We start from the raw sequence: 16,497 nt of genomic DNA, 5'->3' as shown, positions 1-16,497 counted from the left end.
CTAATTCTGTCACTAAATCCATACCGGTCACCCAGCGCCTAAATACTATGCCTCAAATTTATATCCCGCTAAATCTGTCGTTACCGCTGTACTGTTGTGGCTGGGAAAGTTATTTAGTGTCCGTCAAAGCACATTTTTTGTTCTGGGTTGAAATACAATTCCCAATTTAGCAATTTCATAATTTAGTGGTTTCTGCTACAGTGGAGGAAATAATTATTTGACCCCTCACTGATTTTGTAAGTTTGTCCAATGACAAAGAAATGAAAAGTCTCAGAACAGTATCATTTCAATGGTAGGTTTATTGTAACAGTGGCAGATAGCACATCAAAAGGAAAATCGAAAAAATAACTTTAAATAAAAGATAGCAACTGATTTGCATTTCATTGAGTGAAATAAGTATTTGAACCCCTACCAACCATTAAGAGTTCTGGCTCCCACAGAGTGGTTAGACACTTCTACTCAATTAGTCACCCTCATTAAGGACACCTGTCTTAACTAGTCACCTGTATAAAAGACACCTGTCCACAGAATCAATCAATCAAGCAGACTCCAAACTCTCCAACATGGGAAAGACCAAAGAGCTGTCCAAGGATGTCAGAGACAAAATTGTAGACCTGCACAAGGCTGGAATGGGCTACAAAACCATTAGCAAGAAGCTGGGAGAGAAGGTGACAACTGTTGGTGCGATTGTTCGAAAATGGAAGGAGCACAAAATGACCATCAATCGACCTCGCTCTGAGGCTCCACGCAAGATCTCACCTCGTGGGGTGTCAATGGTTCTGAGAAAGGTGAAAAAGCATCCTAGAACTACACGGGAGGAGTTAGTTAATGACCTCAAATTAGCAGGGACCACAGTCACCAAGAAAACCATTGGAAACACATTACACCACAATGGATTAAAATCCTGCAGGGCTCGCAAGGTCCCCCTGCTCAGGAAGGCACATGTGCAGGCCCGTCTGAAGTTTGCCAATGAACACCTGAATGATTCAGAGAGTGACTGGGAGAAGGTGCTGTGGTCTGATGAGACCAAAATAGAGCTCTTTGGCATTAACTCAACTCGCTGTGTTTGGAGGAAGAAAAATGCTGCCTATGACCCCCAAAACACCGTCCCCACCGTCAAGCATGGGGGTGGAAACATTTTGCTTTGGGGGTGTTTTTCTGCTAAGGGCACAGGACAAATTATTCGCATAAACGGGAAAATGGACGGAGCCATGTATCGTGAAATCCTGAGCGACAACCTCCTTCCCTCTGCCAGGAAACTGAAAATGGGTCGTGGATGGGTGTTCCAGCACGACAATGACCCAAAACATACAGCAAAGGCAACAAAGGAGTGGCTCAAGAAGAAGCACATTAAGGTCATGGAGTGGCCTAGTCAGTCTCCGGACCTTAATCCAATCGAAAACCTATGGAGGGAGCTGAAGCTCAGAGTTGCACAGAGACAGCCTCGAAACCTTAGGGATTTAGAGATGATCTGCAAAGAGGAGTGGACCAACATTCCTCCTAAAATGTGCGCAAACTTGGTCATCAATTACAAGAAACGTTTGACCTCTGTGCTTGCAAACAAGGGTTTTTCCACCAAGTATTAAGTCTTTTTTGGTTAGAGGGTTCAAATACTTATTTCACTCAATGAAATGCAAATCAGTTGCTATCTTTTATTTAAAGTTATTTTTTCGATTTTCCTTTTGATGTGCTATCTGCCACTGTTACAATAAACCTACCATTGAAATGATACTGTTCTGAGACTTTTCATTTCTTTGTCATTGGACAAACTTACAAAATCAGTGAGGGGTCAAATAATTATTTCCTCCACTGTATATCAGAGCTATTTGAAATCTATCCCTAAAAGGGTATATAATATTCAAGGTGCACATAGGGTCATTCAGAATAACTTCACACACACGCTACTGTGCATTTCCAAGTCTAATTCTGTCACTAAATCCATACCGGTCACCCAGCGCCTAAATACTAGGCCTCAAATTTATATCCCGCTAAATCTGTCGTTACCGCTGTACTGTTGTGGCTGGGAAAGTTATTTAGTGTCCATCAAAGCCCTTTTTTTGTTCTGGGTTGAAATACAATTCCCAATTTAGCAATTTCATAATTTAGTGGTTTCTGCTATATCAGAGCTATTTGAAATCTATCCCTAAAAGGGTATATAATATTCAAGGTGCACATAGGGTCATTCAGAATAACTTCACACACACGCTACTGTGCATTTCCAAGTCTAATTCTGTCAGTAAATCCATACCGGTCACCCAGCGCCTAAATACTAGGCCTCAAATTTATATCCCGCTAAATCTCTCGTTACCGCTGTCCTGTTGTGGATGGGCAAGTTATTTAGTGTCCGTCAAAGCACATTTTTTGTTCTGGGTTGAAATACAATTCCCAATTTAGCAATTTCATAATTTAGTGGTTTCTGCTATATCAGAGCTATTTGAAATCTATCCCTAAAAGGGTATATAATATTCAAGGTGCACATAGGGTCATTCAGAATAACTTCACACACACGCTACTGTGCATTTCCAAGTCTAATTCTGTCAGTAAATCCATACCGGTCACCCAGCGCCTAAATACTAGGCCTCAAATTTATATTCAGCTGAATTTGAATACAATACATTGGGCCAAATAATATTTTTGTTGTTGTGGTGAACCATAACAATGAGGAAAACATCTAGTAAGGGACGCGGACGTGGACATGGTCGTGGTGGTGTTAGTGGACCCTCTGGTGCTGGGAGAGGACGTGGCCGTTCTGCCACATCCACACGTCCTAGTGTACCAACTACCTCAGGTCCCAGTAGCCGCCAGAATTTACAGCGATATATGGTGGGGCCCAATGCCGTTCTAAGGATGGTAAGGCCTGAGCAGGTACAGGCATTAGTCAATTGGGTGGCCGACAGTGGATCCAGCACGTTCACATTATCTCCCACCCAGTCTTCTGCAGAAAGCGCACAGATGGCGCCTGAAAACCAACCCCATCAGTCTGTCACATCACCCCCATGCATATCAGGGAAACTGTCTGAGCCTCAAGTTATGCAGCAGTCTCTTATGCTGTTTGAAGACTCTGCTGGCAGGGTTTCCCAAGGGCATCCACCTAGCCCTTCCCCAGCGGTGGAAGACATAGACTGCACTGACGCACAACCACTTATGTTTCCTGATGATGAGGACATGGGAATACCACCTCAGCATGTCTCTGATGATGACGAAACACAGGTGCCAACTGCTGCGTCTTTCTGCAGTGTGCAGACTGAACAGGAGGTCAAGATGAAGACTGGGTGGAAGACGATGCAGGGGACGATGAGGTCCTAGACCCCACATGGAATGAAGGTCGTGCCACTGACTTTCACAGTTCGGAGGAAGAGGCAGTGGTGAGACCGAGCCAACAGCGTAGCAAAAGAGGGAGCAGTGGGCAAAAGCAGAACACCCGCCGCCAAGAGACTCCGCCTGCTACTGACCGCCGCCATCTGGGACCGAGCACCCCAAAGGCAGCTTCAAGGAGTTCCCTGGCATGGCACTTCTTCAAACAATGTGCTGACGACAAGACCCGAGTGGTTTTCACGCTGTGCCATCAGAGCCTGAAGCAAGGCATTAACGTTCTGAACCTGAGCACAACCTGCATGACCAGGCACCTGCATGCAAAGCATGAACTGCAGTGGAGTAAACACCTTAAAACCAAGGAAGTCACTCAGGCTCCCCCTGCTACCTCTTCTGCTGCTGCCGCCTCGGCCTCTTCTGCTGCTGCCGCCTCGGCCTCTTCCTCCGCCTCTGGAGGAACATTGGCACCTGCCGCCCAGCAAACAGGGGATGTACCACCAACACCACCACCACCTCTGTCACCAAGCGTCTCAACCATGTCACACGCCAGCGTTCAGCTCTCCATCTCACAAACATTTGAGAGAAAGCGTAAATTCCCACCTAGCCACCCTCGATCCCTGGCCCTGAATTCCAGCATTTCTAAACTACTGGCCTATGAAATGCTGTCATTTAGGCTGGTGGACACAGACAGCTTCAAACAGCTCATGTCGCTTGCTGTCCCACAGTATGTTGTTCCGAGCCGCCACTACTTCTCCAAGAGAGCCGTGCCTTCCCTGCACAACTAAGTATCCGATAAAATCAAGTGTGCACTGCGCAACGCCATCTGTAGCAAGGTCCACCTAACCACAGATACGTGGACCAGTAAGCACGGCCAGGGACGCTATATCTCCCTAACTGCACACTGGGTAAATGTAGTGGCAGCTGGGCCCCAGGCGGAGAGCTGTTTGGCGCACGTCCTTCCGCCGCCAAGGATCGCAGGGCAACATTCTTTGCCTCCTGTTGCCACCTCCTCCACCAACTTCAGCACAGCCCGGGGTAAACGTCAGCAGGCCATTCTGAAACTCATATGTTTGGGGGACAGGCCCCACACCGCACAGGAGTTGTGGCGGGGTATAGAACAACAGACCGACGAGTGGTTGCTGCCGGTGAGCCTCAAGCCCGGCCTGGTGGTGTGTGATAATGGGCGAAATCTCGTTGCAGCTCTGGGACTAGCCAATTTGACGCACATCCCTTGCTTGGTGCATGTGCTGAATTTGGTGGTGCAGAAGTTCATTCACAACTACCCCGACATGTCAGAGCTGCTGCATAAAGTGCGGGCCGTCTGTTCGCGCTTCCGGCGTTCACATCCTGCTGCTGCTCGCCTGTCTGCGCTACAGCGTAACTTCGGCCTTCCCGCTCACCGCCTCATATGCGACGTGCCCACCAGGTGGAACTCCACCTTACACATGCTGGACAGACTGTGCGAGCAGCAGCAGGCCATAGTGGAGTTTCAGCTGCAGCACGCACGGGTCAGTCGCACTACAGAACAGCACCACTTCACCACCAATGACTGGGCCTCCATGCGAGACCTGTGTGCCCTGTTGCGCTGTTTTGAGTACTCCACCAACATGGCCAGTGGCGATGACGCCGTTATCAGCGTTACAATACCACTTCTATGTCTCCTTGAGAAAACACTTAGGACGATGATGGAAGAGGAGGTGGCCCAGGAGGAGGAGGAGGAAGAGGGGTCATTTTTAGCACTTTCAGGCCAGTCTCTTCGAAGTGACTCAGAGGGAGGTTTTTGGCAACAGCAGAGGCCAGGTACAAATGTGGCCAGCCAGGGCCCACTACTGGAGGACGAGGATGAGGAGGAGGTGGAGGAGGATGAGGATGAAGCATGGTCACAGCGGGGTGGCACCCAACGCAGCTCGGGTCCATCACTGGTGCGTGGCTGGGGGGATAGCAGGACGATGACAATATGCAACCCACAGAGGACAGCAAGTCCTTAACCCTGGGCAGCCTGGCACACATGAGCGACTACATGCTGCAGTGCCTGCACAATGACAGCAGAGTTGCCCACATTTTAACCTGTGTGGACTACTGGGTTGCCACCCTGCTGGATCCACGCTACAAAGACAATGTGCCCACCTTACTTCCTGCACTGGAGCGTGATAGGAAGATGCGCGAGTACAAGCGCACATTGGTAGACGCGCTACTGAGAGCATTCCCAAATGTCACAGGGGAACAAGTGGAAGCCCAAGGCCAAGGCAGAGGAGGAGCAAGAGGTCGCCAAGGCAGCTGTGTCACGGCCAGCTCCTCTGAGGGCAGGGTTAGCATGGCAGAGATGTGGAAAACTTTTGTCAACACGCCACAGCTAACTGCACGACCACCTGATAAGGAACGTGTTAGCAGGAGGCAACATTTCACTAACATGGTGGAACAGTACGTGTGCACACCCCTCCACGTACTGACTGATGGTTCGGCCCCATTCAACTTCTGGGTCTCTAAATTGTCCACGTGGCCAGAGCTAGCCTTTTATGCCTTGGAGGTGCTGGCCTGCCCGGCGGCCAGCGTTTTGTCTGAACGCGTATTCAGCACGACAGGGGGCATCATTGCAGACAAACGCAGCCGCCTGTCTACAGCCAATGTGGACAAGCTGACGTTCATAAAAATGAACCAGGCATGGATCCCACAGGATCTGTCCGTCCCTTGTCCAGATTAGACATTAACTACCTCCCCTTAACCATATATTATTGGACTCCAGGGCACTTCCTCATTCAATCCTATTTTTATTTTCATTTTACCATTATATTGCGAGGCTACCCAAAGTTGAATGAACCTCTCCTCTGTCTGGGTGCCAGGGCCTAAATATATGCCAATGGACTGTTCCAATGTTGACGTGAAGCCTGATTCTCTGCTATGACATGCAGGACTAATTCTCTGCTGACATGAAGCCAGATCCTCTGTTACGGGACCTCTCTCCTCTGCCTGGGTGCTGGGCCTAAATATCTGACAATGGACTGTTGCATTGGTGGCTGACGTGAAGCCTGATTCTCTGCTATGACATGCAGACTAATTCTCTGCTGACATGAAGCCAGATTGTCTGTTACGGGACCTCTCTCCTCTGCCTGGGTGCTGGGCCTAAATTTATGAAAATGGACTGTTGCAGTGGTGGGTGACGAAAAGCCTGATTCTCTGCTATGATATGAAGACTGATTCTCTGCTGACATGAAGCCAGATTGTCTGTTACGGGACCTCTCTCCTCTGCCTGGGTGCTGGGCCTAAATTTATGAAAATGGACTCTTACAGTGGTGGGTGACGTGAAGCCTGATTCTCTGCTATGACATGAAGACTGATTCTCTGCTGACATTAAGCCAGATTGTCTGTTACGGGACCTCTCTCCTCTGCCTGGGTGCTGAGCCTAAATTTATGAAAATGGACTCTTACAGTGGTGGGTGACGTGAAGCTTGATTCTCTGCTATGACATGAAGACTGATTCTCTGCTGACATGAAGCCAGATTGTCTGTTACGGGACTTTTCTCCTCTGCCTGGGTGCTGGGCCTAAATTTATGAAAATGGACTCTTACAGTGGTGGGTGAAATAAAGCCTGATTCTCTGCTATGACATGAAGACTGATTCTCTGCTATGACATGCAGACTGATTCTCTGCTGACATGAAGCCAGATCCTCTGTTACGGGACCTCTCTCCTCTGCCTGGGTGCTGGGCCTAAATTTATGAAAATGGACTGTTGCAGTGGTGGGTGACGTGAAGCCTGATTCTCTGCTATGATATGAAGACTGATTCTCTGCTGACATGAAGCCAGATCCTCTGTTACGGGACCTCTCTCCTCTGCCTGGGTGCTGGGCCTAAATATCTGACAATGGACTTTTGCATTGGTGGCTGACGTGAAGCCTGATTCACTGCTATGACATGCAGACTAATTCCATGCTGACATGAAGCCAGATTGTCTGTTACGGGACCTCTCTCCTCTGCCTGGGTGCTGGGCCTAAATTTATGAAAATGGACTGTTGCAGTGGTGGGTAACGTGAAGCCTGATTCTCTGCTATGACATGAAGACTGATTCTCTGCTGACATGAAGCCAGATTGTCTGTTACGGGACCTCTCTCCTCTGCCTGGGTGCTGGGCCTAAATTTATGAAAATGGACTGTTGCAGTGGTGGGTGACGTGAAGCCTGATTCTCTGCTATGACATGAAGACTGATTCTCTGCTGACATGAAGCCAAATCCTCTGTTACGGGACCTCTCTCCTCTGCCTGTGTGCTGGGCCTAAATATATGCCAATGGACTGTTGCAGTGGTGGCTGATGTGAAGCCTCATTCTCTGCTATGACATGCAGACTAATTCTCTGCTGACATGAAGCCAGATTGTCTGTTACGGGTCCTCTCTCCTCTGCCTGGGTGCTGGGCCTAAATTTATGAAAATGGACTGTTGCAGTGGTGGGTGACGTGAAGCCTGATTCTCTGCTATGACATGAAGACTGATTCTCTGCTGACATGAAGCCAGATTGTCTGTTACGGGACCTCTCTCCTCTGCCTGGGTGCTGGGCCTAAATTTATGAAAATGGACTGTTGCAGTGGTGGGTGACGTGAAGCCTGATTCTCTGCTATGACATGAAGACTGATTCTCTGCTGACATGAAGCCAGATTGTCTGTTACGGGACCTCTCTCCTCTACCTGGGTGCCGGGGCCTAAATATCTGAGAATGGACTGTTCCAGTGGTGGGTGACGGAAAGCCAGATTCTCTGCTATGGGACCTCTCTCCAATTGATTTTGGTTAATTTTTATTTATTTAATTTTTATTTTAATTCATTTCCCTATCCACATTTGTTTGCAGGGGATTTACCTACATGTTGCTGCCTTTTGCAGCCCTCTAGCCCTTTCCTGGCTTTTTTACAGAAGTTTTAGTGCCAAAAAGTTCGGGTCCACATTGACTTCAATGGGGTTCGGGTTCGGGACGAAGTTCGGATCGGATTCGGATCCCGAACCCGAACATTTTTGGGAAGTTCGGCCGAACTTCTCGAACCCGAACATCCAGGTGTTCGCTCAACTCTAGTCATCATCCATGGATGCTGAAGGGTTCCGTTGTGACACGCTCAGTGTTCAATCTATTGAAATTTTCATGGATGCTGCCATATTGATTTTCTGGAGGCAGCCAGAAAAGGCATAGCTCCGTCGGTGGCCGCTTCTTAACCCAAAGTTGCGACAGAGGGTATAGATCGGTACTCTTGGAGTTTATATGACCATACCGTCAGAAACAGATAAGAAGGCTTTTATGTTCTGGGCCTGCTAATAGACGCTGGACAGTATTCCATTTTGCACACAAGCTCCATTTTTTCCTTAAACAAATCTTTCCATTAACTGACACCTTTGTTTGACACACACAAAAACGCACCCTTACCTGTTGATTAGCACCCATACCTGTTGATGTGCATGGATCCACACCTGACTGAAGAATGAAGAAACATGGCTGCTGCCAGGAAGGAAAACAGCAAGGGTCCATTGTGATGTCATCATTCATGGATGCTGAAGGGTTCCGTTGTGACCCGCCCACTGTTCCATCTATTGAAATTTTCATGGAGGCTGCCATATTTATTTTCTGGAAGCAGCCATTTTGTTTTGCAGTTAAACAGAGCTTGCAGTACAATGGATAAGAAATGCTGTGAAGGGTTAGGATTGCAGCCACAGTAGTCAGCATGGACGAATTCTAGTCTCTGAAAACAATTGCTTATAGCTACAATGAAATTCTGGGTTGGAACCTGCTTTTGGATTCCTGGAGCAGGTAGAGCAATTGCAGAGGTGCTAAGTACATTCCATAATAGCACAGAACTTTGATTGGATAACAAAAACATAATCATTCTGCCAGCTACAAAAATCCATAAAAGGTATGGCATCTCATGATAGGTGGTGAGTTGCAGATGACAAACTGATCTGCACCTACATTGCAGTGGCCAAAAAGTAAAAACAAGAAAAGGCAAAGCTCCGTCGGTGGCCGCTTCCTAACCCAAAGTTGCGACAGAGGGTATAGATCGGTACTCTTTGAGTTTATATGACCATACCGTCAGAAACAGATAAGAAGGCTTTTGTGTTCTGGGCCTGCTAATAGACCCTGGACAGTATTCCATTTTGCACACAAGCTCCATTTTTTCCTTAAACAAATCTTTCCATTAACTGACACCTTTGTTTGACACACACAAAAACGCACCCTTACCTGTTGATTAGCACCCATACCTGTTGATGTGCATGGATCCACACCTGACTGAAGAATGAAGAAACATGGCTGCTGCCAGGAAGGAAAACAGCAAGGGTCCATTGTGATGTCATCATCCATGGATGCTGAAGGGTTCCGTTGTGACACGCTCAGTGTTCCATCTATTGAAATTTTCATGGATGCTGCCATATTGATTTTCTGGAGGCAGCCATTTTGTTTTGCAGTTAAACAGAGCTTGCAGTACAATGGATAATAAATGCTGTGAAGGGTTAGGATTGCAGCCACAGTAGTCAGCATGGACGAATTCTAGTCTCTGAAAACAATTGCTTATAGCTACAATGAAATTCTGGGTTGGAACCTGCTTTTGGATTCCTGGAGCAGGTAGAGCAATTGCAGAGGTGCTAAGTACATTCCATGATAGCACAGAACTTTGATTGGATAACAGGCACATTCTCATTCTGCCAGCAACAAAAATCCATAAAAGGTATTGCATCTCATGATAGGTGGTGAGTTGCAGATGACAAACTGATCTGCACCTACATTGCAGTGGCCAAAAAGTAAAAACAAGAAAAGGCATAGCTCTGTCGGTGGCCGCTTCTTATCCCAAAGTTGCGACAGAGGGTATAGATCGGTACTCTTGGAGTTTATATGACCATACCGTCAGATACAGATAAGAAGGCTTTTGTGTTCTGGGCCTGCTAATAGACTCTGGACAGTATTCCATTTTGCACACAAGCTCCATTTTTTCCTTAAACAAATCTTTCCATTAACTGACACCTTTGTTTGACACACACAAAAACGCACCCTTACCTGTTGATTAGCACCCATACCTGTTGATGTGCATGGATCCACACCTGACTGAAGAATGAAGAAACATGGCTGCTGCCAGGAAGGAAAACAGCAAGGGTCCATTGTGATGTCATCATTCATGGATGCTGAAGGGTTCCGTTGTGACACGCCCAGTGATCCATCTATTGAAATTTTCATGGAGGCTGCCATATTGATTTTCTGGAGGCAGCCATTTTGTTTTGCAGTTAAACAGAGCTTGCAGTACAATGGATAAGAAATGCTTTGAAGGGTTAGGATTGCATTCACAGTAGTCAGCATGGACGAATTCTAGTCTCTGAAAACAATTGCTTATAGCTACAATGAAATTCTAGGTTGGAACCTGCTTTTGAATTCCTGGAGCAGGTAGAGCAATTGCAGAGGTGCTAAGTACATTCCATAATAGCACAGAACTTTGATTGGATAACAAAAACATTCTCATTCTGCCAGCTACAAAAATCCATAAAAGGTATGGCATCTCATGATAGGTGGTAAGTTGCAGATGACAAACTGATCTGCACCTACATTGCAGTGGCCAAAAAGTAAATACAAGAAAAGGCATAGCTCCGTCGGTGGCCGCTTCCTAACCCAGAGTTGCGACAGAGGGTATAAATCGGTTCTCTTGGAGTTTATAAGACCATACCGTCAGAAACAGATAAGAAGGCTTTTGTGTTCTGGGCCTGCTAATAGACGCTGGACAGTATTCAATTTTGCACAGAAGCTCCATTTTATCCTCAAACAAATCTTTCCATTAACTGACACCTTTGTTTGACACACACAAAAACGCATCCTTACCTGTTGATTGGCACCCATACCTGTTGATGTACATGGATCCACACCTGACTGAAGAATGAAGAAACATGGCTGCTGCCGTTGCAGTTAAACAGAGCTTGCAGTACAATGGATAAGAAATGCTGTTAAGGGTTACGATTGCAGCCACAGTAGTCAGCATGGACGAATTCTAGTCTCTGAAAACAATTGCTTATAGCTACATTGAAATTCTGGGTTGGAACCTGCTTTTGGATTCCTGGAGCAGGTAGAGCAATTGCAGAGGTGCTAAGTACATTCCATAATAGCACAGAACTTTGATTGGATAACAGGCACATTCTCATTCTGCCAGCTACAAAAATCCATAAAAGGTATGGTATCTCATGATAGGTGGTGAGTTGCAGATGATAAACTGATCTGCACCTACATTGCAGTGGCCAAAAAGTAAAAACAAGAAAAGGCATAGCTCCGTCGGTGGCCGCTTCTTAACCCAAAGTTGCGACAGAGGGTATAGATCGGTACTCTTGGAGTTTATATGACCAACCGTCAGAAACAGATAAGAAGGCTCTTGTGTTCTGGGCCTGCTAATATACCCTGGACAGTATTCCATTTTGCATACAAGCTCTATTTTTTCCTTAAACAAATCTTTCCATTAACTGACACCTTTGTTTGACACACACAAAAACGAATCTTACCTGTTGATTGGTACCGATACCTGTTGATGTGCATGGATCCACACCTGACTGAAGAATGAAGAAACATGGCTGCTGCCAGGAAGGAAAACAGCAAGGGTCCATTGTGATGTCATCATCCATGGATGCTGAAGGGTTCCGTTGTGACACGCTCAGTGTTCCATCTATTGAAATTTTCATGGAGGCTGCCATATTAATTTTCTGGAGGCAGCCATTTTGTTTTGCAGTTAAACAGAGCTTGCAGTACAATGGATAAGAAATGCTGTGAAGGGTTAGGATTGCAGCCACAGTAGTCAGCATGGACAAATTCTAGTCTCTGAAAACAATTGCTTATAGCTACAATGAAATTCTGGGTTGGAACCTGCTTTTGGATTCCTGGAGCAGGTAGAGCAATTGCAGAGGTGCTAAGTACATTCCATAATAGCAGAGAACTTTGATTGGATAACAAAAACATTCTCATTCTGCCAGCTACAAAAATCCATAAAAGGTATGGTATCTCATGATAGGTGGTGAGTTGCAGATGATAAACTGATCTGCACCTACATTGCAGTGGCCAAAAAGTAAAAACAAGAAAAGGCATAGCTCTGTCGGTGGCCGCTTCTTAACCCAAAGTTGCGACAGAGGGTATAGATCGGTACTCTTGGAGTTTATATGACCATACCGTCAGAAACAGATAAGAAGGCTTTTGTGTTCTGGGCCTGCTAATAGACGCTGGACAGTATTCCATTTTGCACAGAAGCTCCATTTTTTCCTTAAACAAATCTTTCCATTAACTGACACCTTTGTTTGACACACACAAAAACGCATCCTTACCTGTTGATTGGCACCCATACCTGTTAATGTGCATGGATCCACACCTGACTGAAGAATGAAGAAACATGGCTGCTGCCAGGAAGGAAAACAGCAAGGGTCCATTGTGATGTCATCATCCATGGATGCTGAAGGGTTCCTTTGTGACACGCTCAGTGTTCCATCTATTGAAATTTTCATGGAGGCTGCCATATTGATTTTCTGGAGGCAGCCATTTTGTTTTGCAGTTAAACAGAGCTTGCAGTACAATGGATAAGAAATGCTGTGAAGGGTTAGGATTGCAGCCACAGTAGTCAGCAAGGACGAATTCTAGTCTCTGAAAACAATTGCTTATAGCTACAATGAAATTCTGGGTTGGAACCTGCTTTTGGATTCCTGGAGCAGGTAGAGCAATTGCAGAGTTGCTAAGTACATTCCATAATAGCACAGAACTTTGATTGGATAACAGGCACATTCTCATTCTGCCAGCTACAAAAATCCATAAAAGAGATATGGCTTCTCATGATAGGTGGTGAGTTGCAGATGACAAACTGATCTGCACCTACATTGCAGTGGCCAAAAAGTAAAAACAAGAAAAGGCATATCTCTGTCGGTAGCCGCTTCTTAACCCAAAGTTGCGACAGAGGGTATAGATCGGTACTCTTGGAGTTTATATGACCATACCGTCAGAAATAGATAAGAAGGCTTTTGTGTTCTGGGCCTGCTAATAGACGCTGGACAGTATTCCATTTTGCACAGAAGCTCCATTTTATCCTCAAACAAATCTTTCCATTAACTGACACCTTTGTTTGACACACACAAAAACGCATCCTTACATGTTGATTGGCACCCATACCTGTTGATGTACATGGATCCACACCTGACTGTAGAATAAAGAAATATGGCTGCTGCCGTTGCAGTTAAACAGAGCTTGCAGTACAATGGATAAGAAATGCTGTGAAGGGTTAGGATTGCAGCCACAGTAGTCAGCATGGACGAATTCTAGTCTATGAAAACAATTGCTTATAGCTACAATGAAATTCTGGGTTGGAACCTGCTTTTGGATTCCTGGAGCAGGTAGAGCAATTGCAGAGGTGCTAAGTACATTCCATAATAGCACAGAACTTTAATTGGATAACAGGCACATTCTCATTCTACCAGCTACAAAAATCCACAGAAGGTATGGTATCTCATGATAGGTGGTGAGTTTCAGATGATAAACTGATCTGCACCTACATTGCAGTGGCGAAAAAGTAAAAACAAGAAAAGGCATAGCTCCGTCGGTGGCCGCTTCTTAACCCAAAGTTGCGACAGGGGGTATAGATCGGTACTCTTGGAGTTTATATGACCATACCTTCAGAAACAGATAAGAAGGCTTTTGTGTTCTGGGCCTGCTAATAGACCCTGGACAGTATTTCATTTTGCACACAAGCTCCATTTTTTCCTTAAACAAATCTTTCCATTAACTGACACCTTTGTTTGACACACACAAAAACGCACCCTTACCTGTTGATTGGCACCCATACCTGTTGATGTGCATGGATCCACACCTGACTGTAGAATGAAGAAACATGGCTGCTGCTAGGAAGGAAAACAGCAAGGGTCCATTGTGATGTCATCATCCAAGGATGCTGAAGGGTTCCGTTGTGACACGCTCAGTGTTCCATCTATTGAAATTTTCATGGAGGCTCCATATTGATTTTCTGGAGGCAGCCATTTTGTTTTGCAGTTAAACAGAGCTTGCAGTACAATGGATAAGAAATGCTGTGAAGGGTTAGGATTGCAGCCACAGTAGTCAGCATGGACGAATTCTAGTCTCTGAAAACAATTGCTTATAGCTACAATGAAATTCTGGGTTGGAACCTACTTTTGGATTCCTGGAGCAGGTAGAGCAATTGCAGAGGTGCTAAGTACATTCCATAATAGCACAGAACTTTGATTGTATAACAGGCACATTCTCATTCTGCCAGCTACAAAAATCCATAAAAGGTATGGTATCTCATGATAGGTGGTGAGTTGCAGATGATAAACTGATCTGCACCTACATTGCAGTGGCCAAAAAGTAAAAACAAGAAAAGGCATAGCTCTGTCGGTGGCCGCTTCTTAACCCAAAGTTGCGACAGAGGGTATAGATCGGTACTCTTGGAGTTTATATGACCATACCGTCAGAAACAGATAAGAAGGCTTTTGTGTTCTGGGCCTGCTAATAGACGCTGGACAGTATTCCATTTTGCACAGAAGCTCCATTTTATCCTCAAACAAATCTTTCCATTAACTGACACCTTTGTTTGACACACACAAAAACGCATCCTTACCTGTTGATTGGCACCTATACCTGTTGATGTACATGGATCCACACCTGACTGAAGAATGAAGAAACATGGCTGCTGCCGTTGCAGTTAAACAGAGCTTGCAGTACAATGGAAAAGAAATGCTGTGAAGGGTTAGGATTGCAGCCACAGTAGTCAGCATGGACGAATTCTAGTCTCTGAAAACAATTGCTTATAGCTACAATGAAAATCTGAGTTGGAACCTGCTTTTGGATTCCTGGAGCAGGTAGAGCAATTGCAGAGGTGCTAAGTAAATTCCATAATAGCACAGAACTTTGATTGGATAACAGGCACATTCTAATTCTGCCAGCTACAAAAATCCATAAAAGGTATAGTATCTCATGATAGGTGGTGAGTTGCAGATGATAAACTGATCTGCACCTACATTGCAGTGGCCAAAAAGTAAAAACAAGAAAAGGCATAGCTCCGTCGGTGGCCGCTTCTTAACCCAAAGTTGCGACAGAGGGTATAGATCGGTACTCTTGGAGTTTATATGACCAACCGTCAGAAACAGATAAGAAGGCTTTTGTGTTCTGGGCCTGCTAATAGACCCTGGACAGTATTCCATTTTGCACACAAGCTCCATTTTTTCCTTAAACAAATCTTTCCATTAACTGACACCTTTGTTTGACACACACAAAAACGCACCCTTACCTGTTGATTAGCACCCATACCTGTTGATGTGCATGGATCCACACCTAACTGAAGAATGAAGAAACATGGCTGCTGCCAGGAAGGAAAACAGCAAGGGTCCATTGTGATGTCATCATCCATGGATGCTGAAGGGTTCCGTTGTGACACGCTCAGTGTTCCATCTATTGAAATTTTCATGGATGCTGCCATATTGATTTTCTGGAGGCAGCCAGTTTGTTTTGCAGTTAAACAGAGCTTGCAGTACAATGGATAAGAAATTCTGTGAAGGGTTAGGATTGCAGCCACAGTAGTCAGCATGGACCAATTCTAGTCTCTGAAAACAATTGCTTATAGCTACAATGAAATTCTGGGTTGGAACCTGCTTTTGGATTCCTGGAGCAGGTAGAGCAATTGCAGAGGTGCTAAGTACATTCCATAATAGCAGAGAACTTTGATTGTATAACAGGCACATTCTCATTCTGCCAGCTACAAAAATCCATAAAAGGTATGGTATCTCATGATAGGTGGTGAGTTGCAGATGATAAACTGATCTTCACCTACATTGCAGTGGCCAAAAAGTAAAAACAAGAAAAGGCATAGCTCCGTCGGTGGCCGCTTCTTAACCCAAAGTTGCGACAGAGGGTATAGAACGGTACTCTTGGAGTTTATATGACCATACCGTCAGAAACAGATAAGAAGGCTTTTGTGTTCTGGGCCTGCTAATAGACGCTGGACAGTATTCCATTTTGCACAGAAGCTCTATTTTATCCTCAAACAAATCTTTCCATTAACTGACACCTTTGTTTGACACACACAAAAACGCATCCTTACCTGTTGATTGGCACCTATACCTGTTGATGTACATGGATCCACACCTGACTGAAGAATGAAGAAACATGGCTGCTGCCAGGAAGGAAAACAGCAAGGGTCCATTGTGATGTC

Source organism: Bufo gargarizans, chromosome 3 (genome assembly GCF_014858855.1).
Source record: "Bufo gargarizans isolate SCDJY-AF-19 chromosome 3, ASM1485885v1, whole genome shotgun sequence".
Taxonomy (NCBI): Eukaryota; Metazoa; Chordata; class Amphibia; order Anura; family Bufonidae; genus Bufo; species Bufo gargarizans.
The sequence above is the reverse complement of the archived record's forward strand: the minus strand, read 5'-3'. Positions refer to the sequence as shown.